This window comes from Bombyx mandarina, chromosome 15 (assembly GCF_030267445.1).
Source record: "Bombyx mandarina strain Sakado chromosome 15, ASM3026744v2".
NCBI classification, from domain to species: Eukaryota; Metazoa; Arthropoda; class Insecta; order Lepidoptera; family Bombycidae; genus Bombyx; species Bombyx mandarina.
Genome location: NC_143221.1, coordinates 3279792 through 3301740, shown reverse-complemented (window position 1 = coordinate 3301740; position 21949 = coordinate 3279792). Strand labels below are relative to the sequence as shown.

General features: G+C 34.8%; 1 protein-coding gene across 1 annotated transcript in view; it reads left to right on the top strand.

Moving 5' to 3' along the window:
- The first annotated feature begins 2678 nt into the window (after positions 1 to 2678).
- The window catches only part of LOC114242595 (protein obstructor-E), a 49172-nt gene continuing 29901 nt past the window's right edge, over positions 2679 to 21949 (top strand). Inside the window, exon 1 of the mRNA XM_028173814.2 lies at positions 2679 to 2836. The gene's annotated coding sequence lies outside the window, so the exon portion shown is untranslated. The remainder of the gene's footprint in view (positions 2837 to 21949) is intronic.

Genomic DNA, 21949 nt, shown 5'->3' with positions numbered 1-21949 from the left:
ACGAAGCAAATATGTAATTCATTGTTTTTTTTTTTGTTATAAGTCTAAACAAACAAGTGCAGCTCTTTCCATACCTATTCGCCGATAGCTATTCGCCTAGGTAGAACTAGCCCCCAAACAGAACCCACTGAGGTTCTCCTTAGATCTTCTCAGTGGGCCGGGATTCCTATCAGATGGCAGTTTCAAGCACTGCCCACGCTAGGGCTACTGTTAGCAAATTCTCTCAGATTGAATTGTGAGCTCACCTACACGTCCGCGCGAATCTGGAATTGTCCCTTAGGCGACTAATAAAATAGTTAGAAAAAAATATTGCTATTGCCATCAGCGGTATCTTCCAGGCTTTGTATGCAACACTAGCTCTTTTGCGATAATAATTTAGGCATGTTACATGTTCAACTAGTTTTTCTAATTACAGAAATTTGGCTTCTGGTTCTACTGATTCAGCTTTGATCTATTAAGGTATTCATAAAAAATATTAGTCCGTAATTGATTTAAAGAAAATGATTAGCTAACTGCGTCAAAATTTAAGTACTTATTAAGTATATCGTCGTTGTCAAACCAGAATCTGCTATATGCACTTTTTGAGATTTTTACTTTTTGACCTTTTCTTTTTATTTACTAAATATCACTTACGTTTCAATTTTCTTTACAACTTTCCTAGATAAAACTCTTAAAAATGTAATTGAAATAGACTCCTCAATATACAGATAAATAATAAAAAGATATTATTTACAGCGTGCAACGAAACGACTGATGCGTTAAAAAAACCATCGAACGCGTTCTATTTTTAAACATAAAAAAAATTCTGCTGACATTATTACACGCAGCTCATTTAAATGGAAGACGCGTTCGAAACTTGAATAGCATGACAATTCTCAATTCAAATAGGCCGCAAAGTTCAATGCACATGCTATATAGAGTATACACCTGCCAACCGAAAAAGGTATTTTAATTCGTTGCCAATAAACAGCACAAGGTGCGTTCTGAATGTGGTTAGTATTATGCCGGTTCATCACATTCGCGTAATTCGCTACTTAAATAAATTGAAGACTGTTCTGTTAAAATTTAGGATACATTACGTAAAGTTTACGTTTTAATTTTAAATATATTTTATTATCCTTGCTAATTATCTCCAATACTTGGACCATTTTTCATTATATACCTTTTTATTTATTTTAAACTGGATACCTAACTATAGTACGATGATTAACAGAATATTAAGACCAAAGGAAAGATATTGCATTTCTCTTACGACATGATTGAGTGTAAATCAGTTTTAATTTCAATGTAGAAAAAGGAAGGTACTACCGCCCTGCCTATCTCTGCCGTGAAGCAGTAATGCGTTTCGGTTTGAAGGGTGGGGCAGCCATTGTAACTATACTGAGACCTCAGAACTTATATCTCAAGGTGGTTGGCGCATTTACGTTGTTGATGTCTATGGGCTCCAGTAACCACTTAACATCAGGTGGGCTGTGAGCTCGTCCATCCACCTAAGCAATAAAAAAAAAGAGTAATGGTAAATAGCGAACTTCAATTCTATATATTGGACTGCGACGATGGAGGTTAGTTTGTATCAGCCAATAATACTAATCATTCATTAAATGTGAGGTATTTGACCAGATCAAGCGAAATAGAGCGTTGAGGTTCTCGACATTTATTATACTCGTAGTTGCATGAATTGTAATTATGACGGACAACAATTTTAAGGCATTATAAAAATTACTTTAACGGGTTTTTAATCTTTCCTTTTATTATTTCAATCGTTTCGATAACCATACAGTTTTCGTGATCACAAACGACAAACAACGAACACGAGATTAAAACGTAAAAGTAGTTTGAATTACACATACGACCCGAGAAAACTTGAGAAAATATATATGTAAAGAATAACCTGTTTAGTCATAAAAAGATTTTTCTTAGATCAGTTTACTAACTTGTCATTCAATAAAGAGAATAATGCAAACTCAATTTATATGTTTAATTGTTTAAATAGAGATATTAAGGGTTTTATACAAACTAATGTATTCTCAATTTGACCACAGACTAACAATAAACAACAGTATATATGCGTGTGTGTGTCAACTACATGGTAGTTGTGTATTTATTTATTTATTGATTTAATGTACTTATAGGCGTAATTTAAAAACAATATTAGCATTTTTACTGGTGGTATGACCTCTTGTGAGTCCGCGCGGGTGGATACCACCACCCTGCCTGTTTCTGCCGTGAAGCAGTAATGCGTTTCGGTTTGAAGGGTGGGGCAGCCGTTGTAACTATACTTGAAACTTTAGAACTTATATCTCAACGTGGGTGGCGCATTTGCGTGATGTCTATGGGCTCCAGTAACTACTTAACACCAGGTGGGCTGTGAGCTTGTCCACCCATCTAAGCAATAAAAAAAAAGATCATAAAACCTATATCTCAAGGTGGATGGTGCATTTACGTTGTAGATATCTATGGGCTCCGGTAACCACTTAACACCAGGTGGGCTGTGAGCTCGTCCACCCATCTAAGCAATAAAAAAAAACTGCACTCCTCTTTATTGTCTTATAAGTGTGAAATTTCATACTCCTCCTTCGTAAAAAGGAGTACAAAGTTTTTGCTTCACTTATTAATATATAGATCTTAAATTAATACGAACGCACATGTGCGTGACCGGCACATAGCGAAACAAGAGTGGTGAGGTTCTAGACGCTACATTCACCTGCGCGGACGACGATGCCGCAGTCGAACTAAGCTAACTGACGCCATCGCTAACGTCCTCAAACGCGTTTGTAATATCGAACATTAATAACAATTTCGACGAGTGTGTGTTGCCTGTTTCGAACTAAATTTTGTGAGTACTGCATTTTTTTTTATCTTTTTTTTCTTCCAGAATTTGGTCTTGAAGTAAATAAAAAATATTTCCTTGCCATTAAAAAAATTATATGTATTCTGTGTCCGATTTTTTTACAATGATCGAATTCTAAATTTAAAAATATTTAAAGATTTGATTAAAGAATTTAAAACGATTAACAATATTCGATGCGTGTTAGATTTAGGTAATGAAATGTTAAAGTTAAAGTTATGTTAAAGTTAGTTAGTAAGAACAGTATTGAATATATTTTATTACATATTATTATGTATGTAACTTATACCGGTTTTTTTAGAATGTGGTAAGCAGGTCGTTGGTATTTGTTTGTTTTTCACGATGCAACCGTATTATGTCATAAGATGTGCGGGTAAAGGCGAGGCAGTGAAAGTTGTAGCGGATATGAATGGGGAAGTCGGACCTATTCGTCCAGTCAGTTTCCTTATAGCGAACTTCTTGGAAAAGAAATGAGTGAACGCTTAAAATACACACTCGCCTTTTTTGAACTAGGTATATTATTGAGAAATACGTAATTTAAATTATAAAATAATTTAATTTTGGAGCTAAAGCTTGCCGTTATTGATGTGTTTAATTTTATAATTTTATTTTTAAAACTCTAGATGAAAATATCGTTATAATTAATTATCTATGACCAAGATGACATAAAACTGTTTTATTAATCGCTTTCTACCTATATAAATTGTCTTGTACCAAAAAAAAAAACATGGATATGATAATAGAGAAAAATTACATCTTCAGTACAAAAACCGGTGTATCCTGTATCGAAATGTCAACATCGATATATGGTAGTACCTAATTTTTCTTAAAAGGATTTTATGGACCTTTAAGTCATGTCTTATTTTAATTTATATTCTTATTTTTATGAAAAATGCTAATATGGAGTGAAATGAAATGAAAATGATTAATTTGAGACATTAATCAACTGGGATGAAATTAAATGAAATGAGATGATATGGGATGAAATCTCAGTAAAATGGTGGTCATTTACTAGGATTTTTTCAGTGGACTTTTTGGAGGATCCCGAGAAATTACGTCCAGCGCTTTGTTTCATTTTCCCACATTTGTGCACTTTCACAGATATTAAACAGTTAATAAACCACCGTTATTACACATTTAAACCTGAAGCAACACTAATTAGAAAAAATAAAACAAATCACACAACTTCACTCCTCGCGTTCCCGCCAAAAAGTCCATGTAGTCGTTTTTTTTTTTAAGAGATTTTATGACCTGGTAACTGAGACCTTTAAGTCATGTCTTATTTTATTGTATATTTTTAATTTTATGAAAAATGATATTTTGGAGTGAAATGAAATGAAAATGATTAATTTGAGACATTAATCAACTGGGATGAAATTAAATGAGATGATATGAGATGAAATTTAATCTCAGTAAAATAGTGGTCATTTACTAAGATTTTTTCAGTGGACTTTTTGGAGGATCCCGAGAAGTTACGTCCAGCGGCTTTGTTTCATTTTCCCACATTTGTGCACTTTCACAGATATTAAACGGTTAATAAACCACCATTATTACACATTTAAACCCGAAGAAACACTAAATAGACAAAATAAAACAAATCACACAACTTCACTCCTCGCGTTCCCGCCAAAATTCCATGTTGTAGTAAGAAGATAAACTGCCACAGATAATAATTAATCAACGGTCAATTATTGTTTTTTTTTGTCTGGTTTTTTGTCTTTCAAGTCACATTTTCCACTTTTTTTGCTGTCAATGAAGACAACAGACAACACAGATACAGAATTTGTTGATACGAGAAACGTCTTTTCGAATTCATCGTATTAAAGACGGTCGAGTGAGTGGATTACAAACAAACAAACATTCCCTTTTATCTATTAGATGCCATATAAATTCTTATGTGGCGTATAATAGAGGAATAGTAAATGGGAATATCTAATTGATAAAAAGGAATATAAACATCTTCATGTCTTTAATGCCCCTGTAGACATTAGTAATGCCAATGCCGAGCCGTTGCCTACCACAAAAGTCAAACTAGGTCTAATTAACAAAAACCTTGTCTTGAATCCTACATCATCTGATAATCCAATAACTGGAAAACCTAATATATCATATAAGTTAAACTTCTTTTACAGTTCAATACAACCTAACTAAAATCTGAAATGTTTACAATTTAATAGCTATTTTACAAATGGTCGTGGCCTAAAGACTGTCGTCGTGGCCTAAAGTATAAGACGTCCGGTGCATTCGTATGTAGCGATGCACCGGTGTTCAAATCCCGCAGGTGAGTACCACTTTTTCTAATGAAATACGTACTCAACAAATGTTCACGATTGACTTCCACGGTGAAGGAATAACATCGTGTAATAAAAATCCAACCCGCAAAATTATAATTTGCGTAATCACTGGTGGTAGGACCTCTTGGGAGTCCGCACGGGTAGGTACCACCACCCCGCCTATTTCCGCCGTGAAGCAGTAATGCGTTTCGGTTCGAAGGGTTGGGTATCCGTTGTAACTATACTGAGACCTTAGAACTTATATCTCGAGATGGGTGGCGCATTTACGTTGTAGATGGCTATGGGTTCCAGTAACCACTTAACACCAGGTGGGCTGTGAGCTCGTCCACCCATCTAAGCAATAAAAAAATACTTACTATACAATAAACCATTTTCATTCCAGCATTCATTAATATCTAGTTTCGGTTTTTTTTTCTATATTCGCGAACCTTCAACCCTTTCTATATATTTACGTTTATTTGGTGGCCTTTAAGTGGAAGTCTTCGAATGCTTCAAGGAAATTTTTTCATGATTTAGTGGCTGAAAACAAATCAGTCAAAATGGAATGGACCCTTTTAGTTTGATCGATGAGATCGAACGAAAATCTACTTTATATGGTAAACTGCGATGCGTTATTCAAAAATATGCGTATTTGTAGGGGGTTGATAGCCAATGTTTTTTGCCTTTTGCATCCTCAACTATAGATATTTGGAGAGTGTTTTGTTTTTTTTTTTTTTTTTTATTTTTTTTTAAGTAAATAATAAATATTTACTAACAATCACGCCACGTTTAACTGGTCACGTGATAAGTTCGTAAAGAACTTGTGTTACAGGTACTAGATAACGGATATAAATGTAAGATTTTTATTATACACATACATATATATAATATACATCCATAACCTGGAAAAGACATTTATATTTATCATACAAATATCTTCCCTTGGCGGGATTCGAACCCGCGACCCCCTTGACCATTTCACTTACCACTACACCAGACGGCCGTTGTTATGATTGCTATTGCATTTCAGAACAAAAATGTGACCTTTTACTTAATTATCACACAGTAATTGTAAAGGTATTTTGTTTTTCCTTCTCACAACACCTGTAGACCGAAGTTACATAACATACCGTGTCCCTTAAGATATGTTACCAGCGCGCTCAGTCTATTTCTACCCATACTGAGTAACTCCCGGATGTACCGGACATCGAATCCTTTTAGTAGCTTTTGTTTGCTTAAATAAGTGGACGATCTCACGGCCTATCTATTCCTAAGTGGTTACCGGAACCCATAGACAACGTATGCTATCACCCACCTTGAGACATGACTTCTAATTCTCAGTTTTATAAAGCAACGGGACCCTTCAAACCAAAACCCTACCACCAGTAATTGGTTTCCCCATACTTCATTCTTTAGGATCATGTTCGGCCCTGACTGATTGCTGGCCTCTGTAATCACCGCAATTTTTTGACTGCATATAAAAAGACTACATATTAACAGAGTATGTTGTGCGCATGAATATTTAGTACAACCGAGCGTGCATTGTGTATAAATCTCGATGATATTAATCGAGTTCTGTGACCCAAGGCTGTTCACACGGCTCCGTGTCCTGGTGAGTCTGTGTCAGTTAACAATATGGCCTCGAATGCGACTCCTCCGAAACGGGTCGTCACCTATAATAGGGTTACCGTGTTTTTGTGTCTAAAGTTTTATTAGTAATTTATATAGTAGTAATTTATATATCACTACATAGTATAAAACAAAGTCGCTTTCTCTGTCCCTATATCTGTCTGTCCCTATGTATGCTTAAATCTTTAAAACTACGCAACAGATTTTGATGCGGTTTTTTTTAATAGATAGAGTGATTGAAGAGGAAGGTTTATATGTATAATAACATCCATTAAATAGTGGAGAAATACTGTTATTTTTGAGGTTTCTAATGTGATGTCGTAAATAATCAATAATATAATTTCATGTTTCCGAAGCGAAGCGAGGGCGGGTCGCTAGTATTTTTATATAGAAGGCTTTAACTTCTCGTTTTTATATCCTTCTTGTTTAAAATACACGAGTACTCGTGATGACAGTTAGCTAATGTATCATATCGTAATTTAAATTCAATAAAATCAGACGATTCAGTGTATCCCGGAATTTCTGTAACGGAAACAATTCTCAAGTAATAATTTAATGAGTATGCGATATTTATAATACGATTATATGCCTAAATTTATATTCAAAATCATTATAATTAAAACAAAATACTTTCGTTTGAAATGTTTAATCAATATGTATTTATAGTAAGCATTGGTATCAAAACCACGAGTCTTGTATAGGTTTAACTTATTCATACCTTTAAATATTGTAAAACCGACAATACACGTAATGACCCTCCAATGGCGACATTATTAACAAACCTTCAAACGTTAATAAAAATAAAATTCTTGTTTTTCAAAGTGTGCTTACGTAGAACACTATTTTACCTCATGATGTTGTTTCTAGAGCACACGATATTATTATTATACACATCATTTCCAATGACTGATTCCGCAACACCAAACAATGTTAAGCACTTTAATTAAGACCAGGGTTGCGGTTTAATTTCGCGTATGTTTTTATCGTTTTATTATTTTCCGACCTATCGAATGTTTTAGTTTTCGTGGTCACGAATATTGTACGAAATTTTCCGTGAATTCATCGTATCTTTCAAGAATAAATTGAAGAGAATACTAATTTACACTTTATTAATTGCCGCATTTTATTAATTACCGAATTCACTAAGCTCGCTTGATTGAGTCAATAACTGACTTAAACGAATCACGAAATAGTAACGGCATAATTACATACGTAGTTAAAAAGTAATCAGAAAAACAATTCATCAAACAGTTATTATTCCATGGATTTGGTAATAAAAAGTATCGATAAAATTTCATTGGCAGAATCATCTCGGCAACCTTGCAACACTGTTAACGTAATTCCCCAGTAAAGTGCCGCGGAAAGGTCAGGGAAGGGCCGGAGTTGTACTTGTTTTTCCATAACAATATCTTCGGGAGTAAGTGCGCGAAATATATTTTTGTTTATTTTGAAGCCTTCGCATATATCATGTAGTGGTTTGGGTAATGTATTTGTTCTATTATTGTTATCGTTTTATTGTATTGTGATGACAATGTTATTTTAAATATTACTGTTATACACTTGAATGAATTAATGTGTCGCCTAAAATAGCACTGACTCATCTCTCTTCGTGGCCTTCACAAAGGCGATTCTGGGATTCGCCGGATAGCAGGGATCTAGTATCATACAAAAGTATCTAGTATTATACAATCGGCAAGTGGAATTTACTATTGGTAGTAATTCCGCGAGCTGGTAACACCATCCTGCCTTTTTCTACCGCGAAGATATGTGTGGGACAGCCGTGTTGCGATAAAAGGCCTCAAGGTAGGTGTTCGGTGCGTTGTGAAGTCTATGAGCTTCCGTAGCCACTTAACACCAAGTATGACATATGATCACTTAGCTACTAGCCACCTTTAGGTAAAAAAAATTGTGAAAACGGCTTTAGTTCATTAACATAAATACATCATTTTATTGTAAACTAAATGGTTATATTTCTTCATTTCATCATATGAATAATAATATATCATATAAAGTTTTATACGTTATTTTAGACGGCATATTGGCTATTAAAGGTAACTGAGAAAGGAAATTGAGAATCGAACAAAAAATCGTCTGATTTTTTTTTTCTTTTTTTGCATTTCCCAATAAAGCCTACAAATCGTTACGTGTCATCCAAATAATAATATCAAAGCGTAGACAATCGTAACGACCGTCAAAGACTTATCGTGGAAATAGTGTTCAAGATACGTTACAACAAATCAAAAGGTTCATATATTTTTTTTAATAAAAATATCACGTTTCTTAGAACTAAAAACTATAAAGCCCATTTTTTCTAATACATTTTCTTGCACTGTCACTTGCAGCTTAATCAGGAAGCTACTTTTAAAATCAATAACAGAATTCCACGAGCAAAAAGAAAGCCAATTTACAAGACTGCGATAAAATAACACTCCTATCGTAGTTAATACGCGATTTTGTTTCGTGAAAGTGTAAAAACACGCGTTCATTACATCGCCAGCTTTTAAGGTGCGATGATTTTTATTGAAGCCGTTGTAAGTGTGTTTACGCTAATGGAATTTAAAACGTTGTCACGCGTCGCGGTCTCGTTGAAAGATAAGTAAATGGACATTGCTAAAAGCCTCTATTTCTTTTCTAGATTTCGTGGCAGTTTTTTTTTTGTTTCTTTCTGGTATTTCAAGCAGTTTCTATTCAAGCGACATTCCGTCTTTATGTGTTAATTTAAATTTAACAATGGGAAAACGGTGACCCTTTATGATAAAAAAAATCGGTAAGGCTCGCTAAATAATTGAAGTAATTTTTTTTATATGTTTTTTATTTCCTTTTTTTTTCCACGACAACTAGACCATATTTAGCTCAGTTTTTCTAAAATAATCGCATTCAAAAGAATTAGAATCAATTACAATTTCACTTCTTTCCGGTATATTGAGATTTTTTCAAATGACTCACAGATATATCTTGCGTTGATATGCCGGAAACGTCTTGCCTTCTAAGATGCTTGTAATTGAGAGTTTCTCAAGGCATTCTTCATTATGAAATAACAGTACTGGATATGTTGATTGTTATTAAATATTTCCCTCGCCTTACTTTAATTAAAATCAATATAGTTTCCTTATAAATTTTCCGAAAATTACCTGTAATGTAATTGAGAAAAAAAACATTAAATCCAACTTCGCGATATTATTCCATAAACGAACTTCTTTAAGACTTAATAATTAACTTATTGCTTTACGAACATAAACCGAATTTATTAATGAAACTCCTCCATAAAAGTATTGTTTAACTTCAAACGACAAATCCAATCTGTGTTTCAAACTGTAACTCGTCATGACCCACCAGCAAACAGTTCGTAAGTAATCAATTATGTCGACCGACAATTGAGCGTGCCGCGAAAACGTTACACAAACAGTTATCGATTCGACTCGCGTTTTATTCGTTCGATTTTGACGCTTCAATAGTTGGCAAATATTTGTTTTGTATGCGAATAAAGTCGGCCAACAAACTGGTTCTCGAACAGATTACAAATTATGTAATGATTGAAGGTCGATAGGGCTGTGAATTAGCAGTTATAAAAACTGATAATCGATTTTAATAATGAATCTAATGAATTTTTTAATGATTCCCATTTTGGTATTCTGGACTAATTCGTATTACACTATTACGGATGCCCTTATTTGTAAGATGTTGACTTTGACTTTTCGTAGGTTGAAACTAAATTATTTTAGTAGCAATGACGTAAATTTTCCTCGAGTCTTCCTCAGCTTGACTGAAGCGAAATTTCGAGTACCCCTAAGAGACATCGAAAGGAACAAAATGAAGTCAGAATACGAATTTCCTTGAATTTGTTTGATTGAAACTAGGAATTCATGAGGTAGATTCTTAGAACAGGTTCTAGGTTCATTTAAACTATATAAGTAGGTATACTTAGTTCAAGGCGTAGTTTCCTGGGAGTGATTGGTGGAGGAAGAGAAACCTGGTCTTTCTCTTCTCCCTCTTCTTCTCTGGAAGCACCGGAGTCCAAAATAAGTCCTCTCGACCGGGTATCCGTAAACGTATCCCAGAATTAAAAAAAGATATACTTGTAAATAAATTATATCCCAGATTAACAATTCGATATTAATCCATTATATTTTTCGAATCCAAAATGAGCTACTGTTAGAAAAATAGTAATATGAACTAAACAATCATGTGTCCCTTTATTAGAATTACCAGTCGTGACAAAAACAAAGTCGTTACAGCTCAACACTGTCTGAGAGTCCGTGATTCATGTTGATAGGATAGTTGACACCGCAAATATGTGCTTTGTCTATTTGTCGACTGAGACCACATTACCCTTTAGTTTGAAACTCTGGAGCCTACACATGCTCCGATTACCAATTAACACTAGCTAAATCGTGAGATCATTCCCGTAATTAATAGAACTAGAGGTCCAGCAGTAGTCGAAATTCGACTATAATTCATTGAAATTGTAAGTTTGTACACTATTATGATTCTATTTTCAAAGACTATTATTATACTTCTATAATCACAAATTTCGCCAAGACACCACTATAGAAAAATATTAATAAAGACATACAATATTTAATCTATTCTCAATTTGACCACAGACGTCAAGAACAAAAGTTTTACAATAAATAAATAGTATGCACGCGTGTGTGCGTCAAATACATGGTAGTGTAAAAAAGTGTAAAATGTTTGTAATGGTTTTTGTATTGATTTAATGTATTTTTTAGGCATAATTAAAAAAAAAAAATTAACATTCTGCAATCCTTCTCTTCTATAAGTGTGGGAAATTACATACTCCTCCGTTCGCGCAATTTTCGTAAAAAGGGATACAAAGTTTTTGCTTCACGTATTAATTAATAGAATAAATAAAGGAATTACATTGAATTTTTTTTTTTTTTTATTGCCCTTGTAGGCGGACGAGCATACGGCCCACCTGATGGTGAGTGGTTACCGTCGCCCATGGACTTCAGCAATGCCAGGGGCAGAGCCAAGCCGCTGCCTACCAAAAGCCTACCTGAATTTTAAGATCTGAACAAAAGACAGTTAAATAAAGCTAAAATACACAGGATAATATTTAAACTGTTTTAATGTAATCTCTTGGTGGTATAAAATGTGCGCTTGTCTTTATCGTTAACTAAGTACTTTATTACTTCAAAATAGAACTTACAAAGTATCACTGAATTGGAAGAGGAAAGTTTGTGTTATTAAGGCATTTAGTAAACAAGGGGACTGTTCTCGAAGCCGAAACGACAAACAACTATTGCCCTAAAACAATTATACATTTTCACTTACTAAGCCGAGCAGAAGTACCTGTTGTTTAGTTAGTTCGTATTGATTCAGCAATGTAATGAGAAGGTATAAACAGACCACCGCATCCTGCGACTTCTTATATACTGTTAGATTGTATACTGTGTCGTTATATATAAGTTTTATCAAAACTATCTTTCAAATACTGAACATGATGAAAACACTACTTTACTGGTGGTAGGGCCTCTTGTGAGCCCGCACGGGTAGGTACCACCACCCCGCCTATTTCTGCCGTGAAGCAGTAATGCGTTTCGGTTTGAAGGGTGGGGTAGCCGTTGTAACTATACTGAGACCTTAGAACTTATATCTCAAGGTGGGTGGCGCATTTACGTCGTAGATGTCTATGGGCTCCAGTAACCACTTAAGACCAGGTGGGCTGTGATCTCGTCCAACCCTATAAGCAAAAAAAAAAATGAAAAGGTAACGTGACGCATACAATCAATTTTAAGAGACTTTTTATATTAATTAGAAGACTTGTATCTCAAGGTGGGTGGCGCATTTACGTTGTAGATGTCTATGGGCTCCAGTAACCACTTAACACCAGGTGGGCTGTGAACTCGTCCACTCATCTAAGCAAAAAAAAAAAAAAACACCTCGTCAAGGCTGTTTCTGAAAAAAACAGTACAGTTTACAAATACAACGAACGTAATATTACTAGATATGATAACTGGAACAACTAATTTAATTTAACATCATCCTTTATGTATTTACAAATTATTGAGAATAAATACAATTCAGGCTTTCAACGGATACAGTCAAACAAAAATGTTTTATTAAAAAATTTCGTTTCATTCTAGTATTATTTTCAATGCTTATTTTGTATGTAAGATAATTCAAGTTATCTTTAAGCCGTGATCTCTTATAGGAAAACTAGTAATTAGAAAGCTGAGTAGTATGAAAGCTCTGCTTGTTCAGATTAGCGACGAATGGAAACTGAATTTTAGATTAAGCATGTCTTAGAATTAGCAATTTTATTTTATTTATATATGAAGACACTATTATATTGATAGAGGATACGTCTGAAGTCTAAAGAAGAAACGCGCAGAAAAAATAAAAGTTTTATCTCAGACGTATCTATCTTTATATCAATCGTAATACTTTCTCACTCCAATCATTTGACTCATCTGATATAAATTGACATATGTTTTTTTTAAATCATTTTTATTTCTTAAATAGGTGATAAATTCCACATTTTGTTTTTATTCCTTAAAGTTTATTTCTTAAATGCACATTGTATTGCTTAAATAGGTTTTTTTTTCTGTGCGTGTGTTTGTCACTGAACTCCTCCTAAACGGGTGGACCGATTTTAATGAAATTTTCTGTATACCTTCAGGTGGATTCGAGAATGATTAAGATTTACAAATCAGCCCGGCGGCCCGGTATCTAGATTATTTATCTTTCCTACAAATAATTTATTTGGCAAAACAAAGTTTGTCGGGCCAGCTAGTGTAGATATAAAACCATGCTGGTCATTGAACTTTAATGATACAAACGCTTAAAGTGCTTAGACAATCTGCGATTGAAATAGAAATTTGTGATTTAGAACCAATGGCTCTGTGTGTGAGCACTACCTGTGATCGCTGTAAGCAAGAGAATAATAGGTTGATTTGACGTTCGTCCGCCATGACAAGGAGAAGAAAGGGGTCGTCCTGCCCTCTTGGTGGGCCGCGGGACGGGGCGAACCCCTCTGCCTGGAAATGGGGGCCATGACAAACGCAACTTCATTCGGTGTTTTTTCCGTTCTTAATTCAAATTACCATTTAGTCGAATTTTAGACAAGTTATCGTAATAACAAATCAATTCACCAATAATTATAAAAATAACAAAATAAACAAAAACTCTCAAGATAAACTGATTTTCATTATTTGAGATGTCACGTGCAATTGTACGATATCGGAAGAATATACATATGTATTGACATATTTATTGACATATTTATTGGCATATTTACTGACATATTTATTGACATATTTATTGACATATGTATTAACATGTGTATTGACGTATATATTGACATATTTGTTTTGTATTGACATATGTATGATTGATATTGTATTGAAAGTGGAATATGAAAAATACGATACCTATAAACTTAGCAACTCAAATAAACTTCACGCTATAAAAACACCTGTACTGAAAAATTAAAATTTAAGCGCAAGCAAAATCAAAACATAACCGCAGCTGGAAACTAATTAATAGAATTGTATTGAAGAATTAAAAAAAAAACTTTCCAACGTTTTCGCCACTAGTGATTCCAAATATATCGTTTATCGAGGTTCACAGTCGATTTAAATGTTTATCGAAAGTATATCGATAAACGTAAACGTTATTGTGCGATTGACCTTTACTTTTATCGATTAACTTTTATTAAACTATCGATATGAAACGTGCTGTGTTTAAAAATAGCAGTTTTGTCTTGATCGAAATTGTTCGGTGGAAATATTATTTCGAAGCAGTTTGCAACTACGAATAGTTTGAGGATTATGTTATGTTAAAAAAATAATAAAATATTTTGTTTCTTTCAGAATTTCGGTATTGTATTAATGAAATCGAATATCGGTTACCTAAATGGAGAATAAATGTTAATTTCAAAATATGTATTTACAACAATCTAATTTGTTAGATATTTCAGATAAGCAGACGCAGAATAATTCCATAGGTAATATACCGTCTACGGGAATTTGAACCAAACGTGAAAAATCGATAGTGTAATGTCATACGAAAACAAAGGCTTTTGATGTAAATTACATTTGGTTTTCTCTTTGAAATTCCTATTTAATATTTTGCTTATTTAATGTGAACACGTATACTTTATTCTAAAAATCGGAAATTGTCACATAGTTTCTTTGAAAAAAAGGCTTGATTGATTAATTTGAACATGATTTTGTAACGACACTGAATTCAAATTTAAAACGGTGACATAAAATTAAAGGTTAGCACGACAACTTACAGATTACATTTAAACATTTTTTCTTTACTATACATTTTAATCATGAAAAGTTCTAGAATTGGGAGTTCGAGGCTTTTATAACTAGCAATTGCGTAGTGTAGAATTCTTAATCTTAATTGCATTATATGGGTTAGCGCAGCAGTCCTTCTTATCATGCTGCATAAAGATTTGGCATGAGTTAGTGAGATAAGAGAATCGGCTATGTGCCTTATGTCAACCTTCCTTAGATTATATCTCTAATAGTATATTTATTGCACCGTAACATAAGCAGAGGCTTTCTGTTTCTTCTTTCCATATTTCTTTCACTTCATCCTTTTTTAGTTCTAGAATTTGCATTTTATTATGATAAACATATACACTAAAGTTTAAATTTTCAAATAACAAACAACTTAAACTAACACATTTTATAAGTTTTTATGCCAAGTGAAGAATATAATGAATAATATCATACATATATACTTGTTACCTATCTGAGGTTAAATTCTTCACTGATTGTACTTATTATAATTGAAATTGGCTTATAGAGCTGAAAATAAGCGATGCTACTAATTATATGTATTGAGAGGACATTCTCTGTACCTGTTTTGCAAAATGAGTGCTTGCCATGTCGCTGTCAGTATTCTCTGTATGGATTACATTTAAAATAGTTTCGTGGATCGCCTATTAATGGCTATATTTTTTATGAGGCAATAAAAACGAGCCGTAACAACGCGAGTTACCTAATACGTAATTAAAATTTACAAATCACAGTCACTTATAATAATTCGACTAATGGACGATAAGTAAGTTTGAAGTCGTCGTGGTCTGGTCGCAAAATTATAATTTGCGTAATTACTGGTGGTAGGACCTCTTGTGAGTCCGCGCGAGTAGGTACCACCACCCCGCCTATTTCTGCCGTGAAGCAGTAATGCGTTTCGGTTTGAAGGGTGGGGCAGCCGTTGTAACTATACTGAGACCTTAGAACTTATATCTCACTGTGGGTGGCGCATTTACGTTGTAGATGTCTATGGGCTCCAGTAACCACTTAACACCAGGTGGGCTGTGAGCTCGTCCAACCATCTAAGCAATAAAAAAAAAAGTACCGATAAAAGTATCGATAAAATCAAACATTAATTTCTCCTCACTAAACGGAACGTCTTGGATCGTATCTGAGGGAGCTCTATAAGTTTGTCCGTACAAACAACAAATAAACAACCGGATCGCGTCGGATGGTGCCTGTTGTTTGATGTGAGCGAAAACTATAGCAGTGGTTTATTAGTTTTAGATATACTGAAATCATAAGATAGACACGTTTTGTGTGTTCTAGTGGAAAATTGAATGAAGAATAGAATGAATAATAAACATTTATTCCAAATATAAATTAGGTACAAAAATATGAAAAATAACGAGGCTTGGAGACGGTTACCGGCTCAGCAATGCCTAACAGTAACGAAACAATCGGTACTGGGGCGCTGATATTCCATCAGCACCTGCGGAGTGACGCGCACACCAACATCAGACCGACCAATCGTTGATTGATCGACGTCGCCCAAAACACGTTATTACGGATCCTTTCGATCCATTAACAGTGCTTTTAGGTACTACAAGGACCGGTCACTTTCCCCGTCGAACCCATCGCTTGCGACGAAGGGCTCGACGAGCGAATTAACCCATAAACACAGCCCACTGAGTTTCTCATCGGATCTTCTCAGTGGGCTGCGATTCCGATCCGGTGGTAGATTCTGCGTAGCACTGCTCTTGCTAAGGTCAGTGTTAGCATCACTTCAGTTTGGGCCCCGTGAGCTCACCTACTAGTTAAGGTTACGCTAAAACAGCCTCTCAAAGCTATCAGCTTAAGTAGGATAAAAAAAATATGTACTTGAGTTTGAGCTTAGCAAATTATTACTTTCCTTTTTTTTTATTGGAACGTGTTAGAACATGTTATGGTTAGGAGTCGAACTTCTTTGATTAAAAAATAAATAAATGTAACTAATTATTTCAAACTTTCACGACTACATTACACGCATTATTTATCGGATTCTAACGACGATTTACCCATTCCACAAGTACCCTATTTATCGGCGTTGCTGCAATCGCCATGAACACGGTTAGACTCCGTAATGGCTGGCGATTCCGTTAAATAATGGTGGTGTGCATTATGAAAATAACTTCAAAATCAATTTGGTAATGTAAGCGCTGACAGATAAGTAAGTTACCAGCTCAGTTCTGCCGTGAAGTATTCGTACGTTACAGCTTGAAAGCTAAAACAGCGGCTATAGCACAATGCACTTGAGACCTCCGCGCGACATTCACGTTGTGATATTTTTCCCTACCTATGCGCTGGTAGCGTATGAGGATATTCCAGCTACGCCATGACGTGTAGGTGAGCTCACGGGCTCAACCTGAGAGAATTTGCTAACACTAGCCCTAGCAAGAGCAGTGCTTCGCAGAATCTACCACCGGATCGGAATCGCAGCCCACTGAGAAGATCCGACGAGAATTGTGATATCTACGAACTCACCGACCACTAACGCCTATGCAATGAAAAATAAAGCAAATCATACGATTAAGATTTGCGGTAGGCAGTGGCTTGGCTTTGGCCCTGGCATTGCTGAAGTCCATGGGCGACGGTAACCACTCTTTTTTTTTGTTGCTCAGATAGGTGGACGAGCTCACAGCCCACCTGGTGCTAAGTGGTCACTGGAATCCATAGACATCTACCACGTAAATGCGCCACCCACCTTGAGATATAAGTTCTAAGGTCTCAAGTATAGTTACAACGGCTGCCCCACCCTTCAAACCGAAACGCATTACTGCTTCACGGCAGAAATAGTCAGTGGTGGTACCTACCCGCGCGGACTCACAAGAGGTCCTGCCACCAGTAATAGTAAAACCACCACTCACCATCAGGTTGGCCGTAAGCTCGTCAGCCTACAAGAGCAATAAAAAAATAAAATAAAAATACAGCAGTATCTGAGGCAAAAGCCAAAACGGCTCTAGACAACAAAGAAATTCACAACGAAAATAGTACGAATAGCTGTAAGTTAAAGTACTTCAAAGCCCACCAAGATTGATGCGGTAGATAAGCGGAGACGTGATTGAATCCGATTCACGTGTCGACAACGAAACGACCGAAGAATTTGGGCGACAGATTGTCCCAGCAAAATTCAATCTGCGACTGAATGTGCCTACATTTCATATCGCGTACAACGATCTCTGTGTGCGCTAGGGTTTAATTTAAACACGTCTAATATACGCAGCCTTGTATTTGCTTAGGTATGTTTGTAGATGTAATTTGTTCGATGTGTTTATTTTAAATGAGTAAATAGCTCATGTGGTATTTGAATTTGAAATTCCTTGATTGTCTTTTAAGAAAAAGCTAGTAATTTTTTTATTAAATAATTAGCTTTGATGATAACAGTAGAATGAGCCGGAATATAGTAACATATATTTTAGAATAAAGTAAACGTAATATAGTTTGGTAGTATAGTAGCTATACATACTATCGACCGTTCCATATATATCTATATATTAATACGTGAAGCAAAAACGTTGTACCCATTTTTACGAAAATTGCGCGGATGGAGGAGTACGAAATTTCCCACACTTATAGAGAATATAGAGAAGGCGTGCAGATTATTAATTTTTTTTGTAAATTATGCACAAAAAATACATTAAATCAATTAAAAAAAAAACATTACACACACTACCGTGTATTTGACGCACACACGCGTGCAAACTGTTTGTTTATTGTCAAACTTTTTTTATTGCTTAAGTCCGTGGTCAAATTGAGAATAGATTAAATATTGTTTGTCTTTATTAATATTTATCTATAGTGTAGTGTTAGCGAAATGTGTGATTATGGAAGATTAATTAATAGTCTTTGACAATAGAATCATAATAGTGTATAAACTTATAATTTCACTTGATTATAGTCGAATTTCAACTACGAGTCCCAACCACTAGTTCCAAATAAACAGTGAAGCAAAGAGATGCAAGCATACCTCCTTCTAAAGCAGCTAGATAAATTAAATATTTATAAGTATAATATTATGTAATACTCAGCAAGAGGGCTTACTAAAATTTCTGCATAGTTGTATTAAAAGCTAGTTATTTATTGTGTTTCTCTTTAGTTGATTTGCAATCTGTTCACATTACACTTTATGGATGAGTTCAGTGCACTAGACTTGCATTACTGGTTCATTGATCAAACGTCGAAATCGTAAATTGAATGAATATATCAAACCAAACTTTACAAGTAATCTTCAAAAGCAAAACTATTTTATTTTAAATCATTGAGAATTAACTTTAATTTCAAATTTACGTATGTATGTATGTTAAATAATCAAAAACCTTTATGAAACAAAATTTTAATTAGCTTGTAGCGTGCAGCACTCGGTCGCACTCGGGCGTCATCGGATGTGATCGGAGTTCCCGAACGCGCAGGTGTCCTGTGACGTCATACTATGAGATTCGCGCGCGTCGATTTAAGTTGATTGTAAAACGTATTATAATTTTAGTTTTAATTGGTGTCTTACATATAGTGCCTAGCGACTTGTTTACTCTTTTTACTTTATAATAGAACATTGTACACATATTATATTATTATATTGTTAAAATTGGTGTGTTAGACTTTTATGTGTTCGGAGCATAATATCCCGAGAATACAAATAACAAACTACAAGCTTATTACATAAAATAGGATCGTGTGTGTAGCACGTTAAGAACTATTTAAGCATGACCGAAATAATAAATGATGTTTACAAATTTAATATCGATCGATGGGTCGTAACGATATCTGTATTTGCCGAAAGCGAATGCTTGTAAATTAAATGGAAAATGTATTTCATCCAATCATATAGTTGTCTATAATGTTGGATCTCTAAACAGAATTCCAGCAAATATTAAAAATTCATGTACAAACAGCATGAACTACGAATGTGGTTTTGAACAGCAATGCTTGTTTAGCAGAATTGACAACGAAGTAGGTATTTGAATTCGCAAAAAAGGACTTATTTGGTACAATGTTATATAGGTATGTAAGCATTTTTTTTTTTTTGAGTGCATCCAAACGGGTACGCCAAAGCACATTCAAAAAAGTATTATTGTCTGCAAAAATAGCTTTTATATGAATTCGTCTGTACAACTTTCTACATTATTTCAACCTCAATGATTTTAAAATCAATTGTCGTATAAATAAATATTAGTTTTCAATGCCCCTGTAGTAGTAATTTGACCTTTTTAATTTTTAGCGTGATTAAGAAAGTGCAGAAAAACGAAATAAAATATTATATTTTTATTCTTTTGATATTTGAAGATTAAAATTTTAGTGTAATACCAGATGTTTATAATAATAAAATGCAAATTATAGAACCAAGAACGGATGAAACCACCAAAAAAAGAAACAGAAAAAGTCCCTCCCTATAGCAATGACCATAATGCCGCGATAACTTCTTCTTCTCAGTCGTACACTCATGGCGGCGTGGCTGTGGTTATGTATGTCTTATTGTTTGGTTGCGGCTTTTGAGAGACTTCTCCGTCTCCGCGATAACACTATATGGCAAACCCCATGGCCATAGAAGTCATGGCAGGCCCAATCTCAGATGATTAGATGGCTTGAATCAGGACCTTATACAAAATGGTGTCAAAAACTAAAAGGAGTAAGTCAGGAATACATGAGTCGAAAGAGACATACTAAACCAGGCCAAGGGCCACCTCAGGCTGTAGACCCTAAAATGATATGATAATGGATACACTACTTGAGATATAACCCAAGAAGGGTTGACTTCAGACAGACGGCCGGTCGTAAAACTCATACCAAATCTATACGCAGCATGCAATGCTACATGATGTGGGATAAAGACAAGAAGAAACAGATATGATATTTTGACTTGTATGTTGTGGATTTTTTTCTACGTAATTTCCGTGAAGTTCATGGCTTAAACACAACTTTAAGGAGCTAATGAAAATATAATAATGTCGTTACTTTACTCTAATATCCTGACGGCCTTTTTTAGTTCCTCCTCCTTCTCATATTACTCCTCTTTATTCCTCAGATAGGTGACTGAACTCACTGTCCACCCAATGAATAATAAAATAAAGAAGTTTCGAAGCCTGTACAACCTGAATTCCGAAACTCACTATAAGAAACGAGACCTTGGGATACCAAAATAGGTAGAATGGTAACTTATACGTGTGAATCTCCATACCGTCAGTACTTAAGATATGAACTAGGGAGTTAGTCTTGGCATCAGCAATAATTTAGAGTAGATTTCCTCTTACATGCATAGCTTCACGTTACAGTATGGTTATAGAGAAGCTAATAAATGTTAATAAATAAATTTCGTAACGTCTACCAAACTAATCGTCGCAATCCCGTGACTTCGAGTTCAAACTTAATTAAAGGAATTTGCGAGCACCGCCCGATCTCCGTATAAGCATAACGCGTTTTTGAGAAACGGTCGTATTGTAAGCGGAAACATGTTGTGTACACATGAAACATGAGTTTGTAAATATATTTTTTTTTGTATTTTAGAAGCCAACGATAATATATATGTTTGTTAATGCTGCCCTTCAGATTTTGATGGTACTTTATACAAGATGCATGAAATCATAGTTCACGAACGAGTAAAAGGTGACTTCTCTCATTCATAAAATTAAATATCAAGCCAGGCCGCTACCTACAGTTATCTATTGTTAAGATTATTCGTCAATTGCTTCTGGCATAAAAACTACAATTGACCATTTTATTCATCCAAACAGAATAGATTTATTCTTCTTCTTCTTTTTCTCCATCTTATCCCCCTAGTTGGGGTCGGCACAGCGAATTTTTCTATTCCATTCTCTTCGATCAGCCGTCATCTCAACACTCACTCCTCTCTCACTCTCTCTCATATCGTTATTCACACACTTTATGTCTTCTTCGGTCGACCTCTTCCCCCTCTACCATGTCCATACATC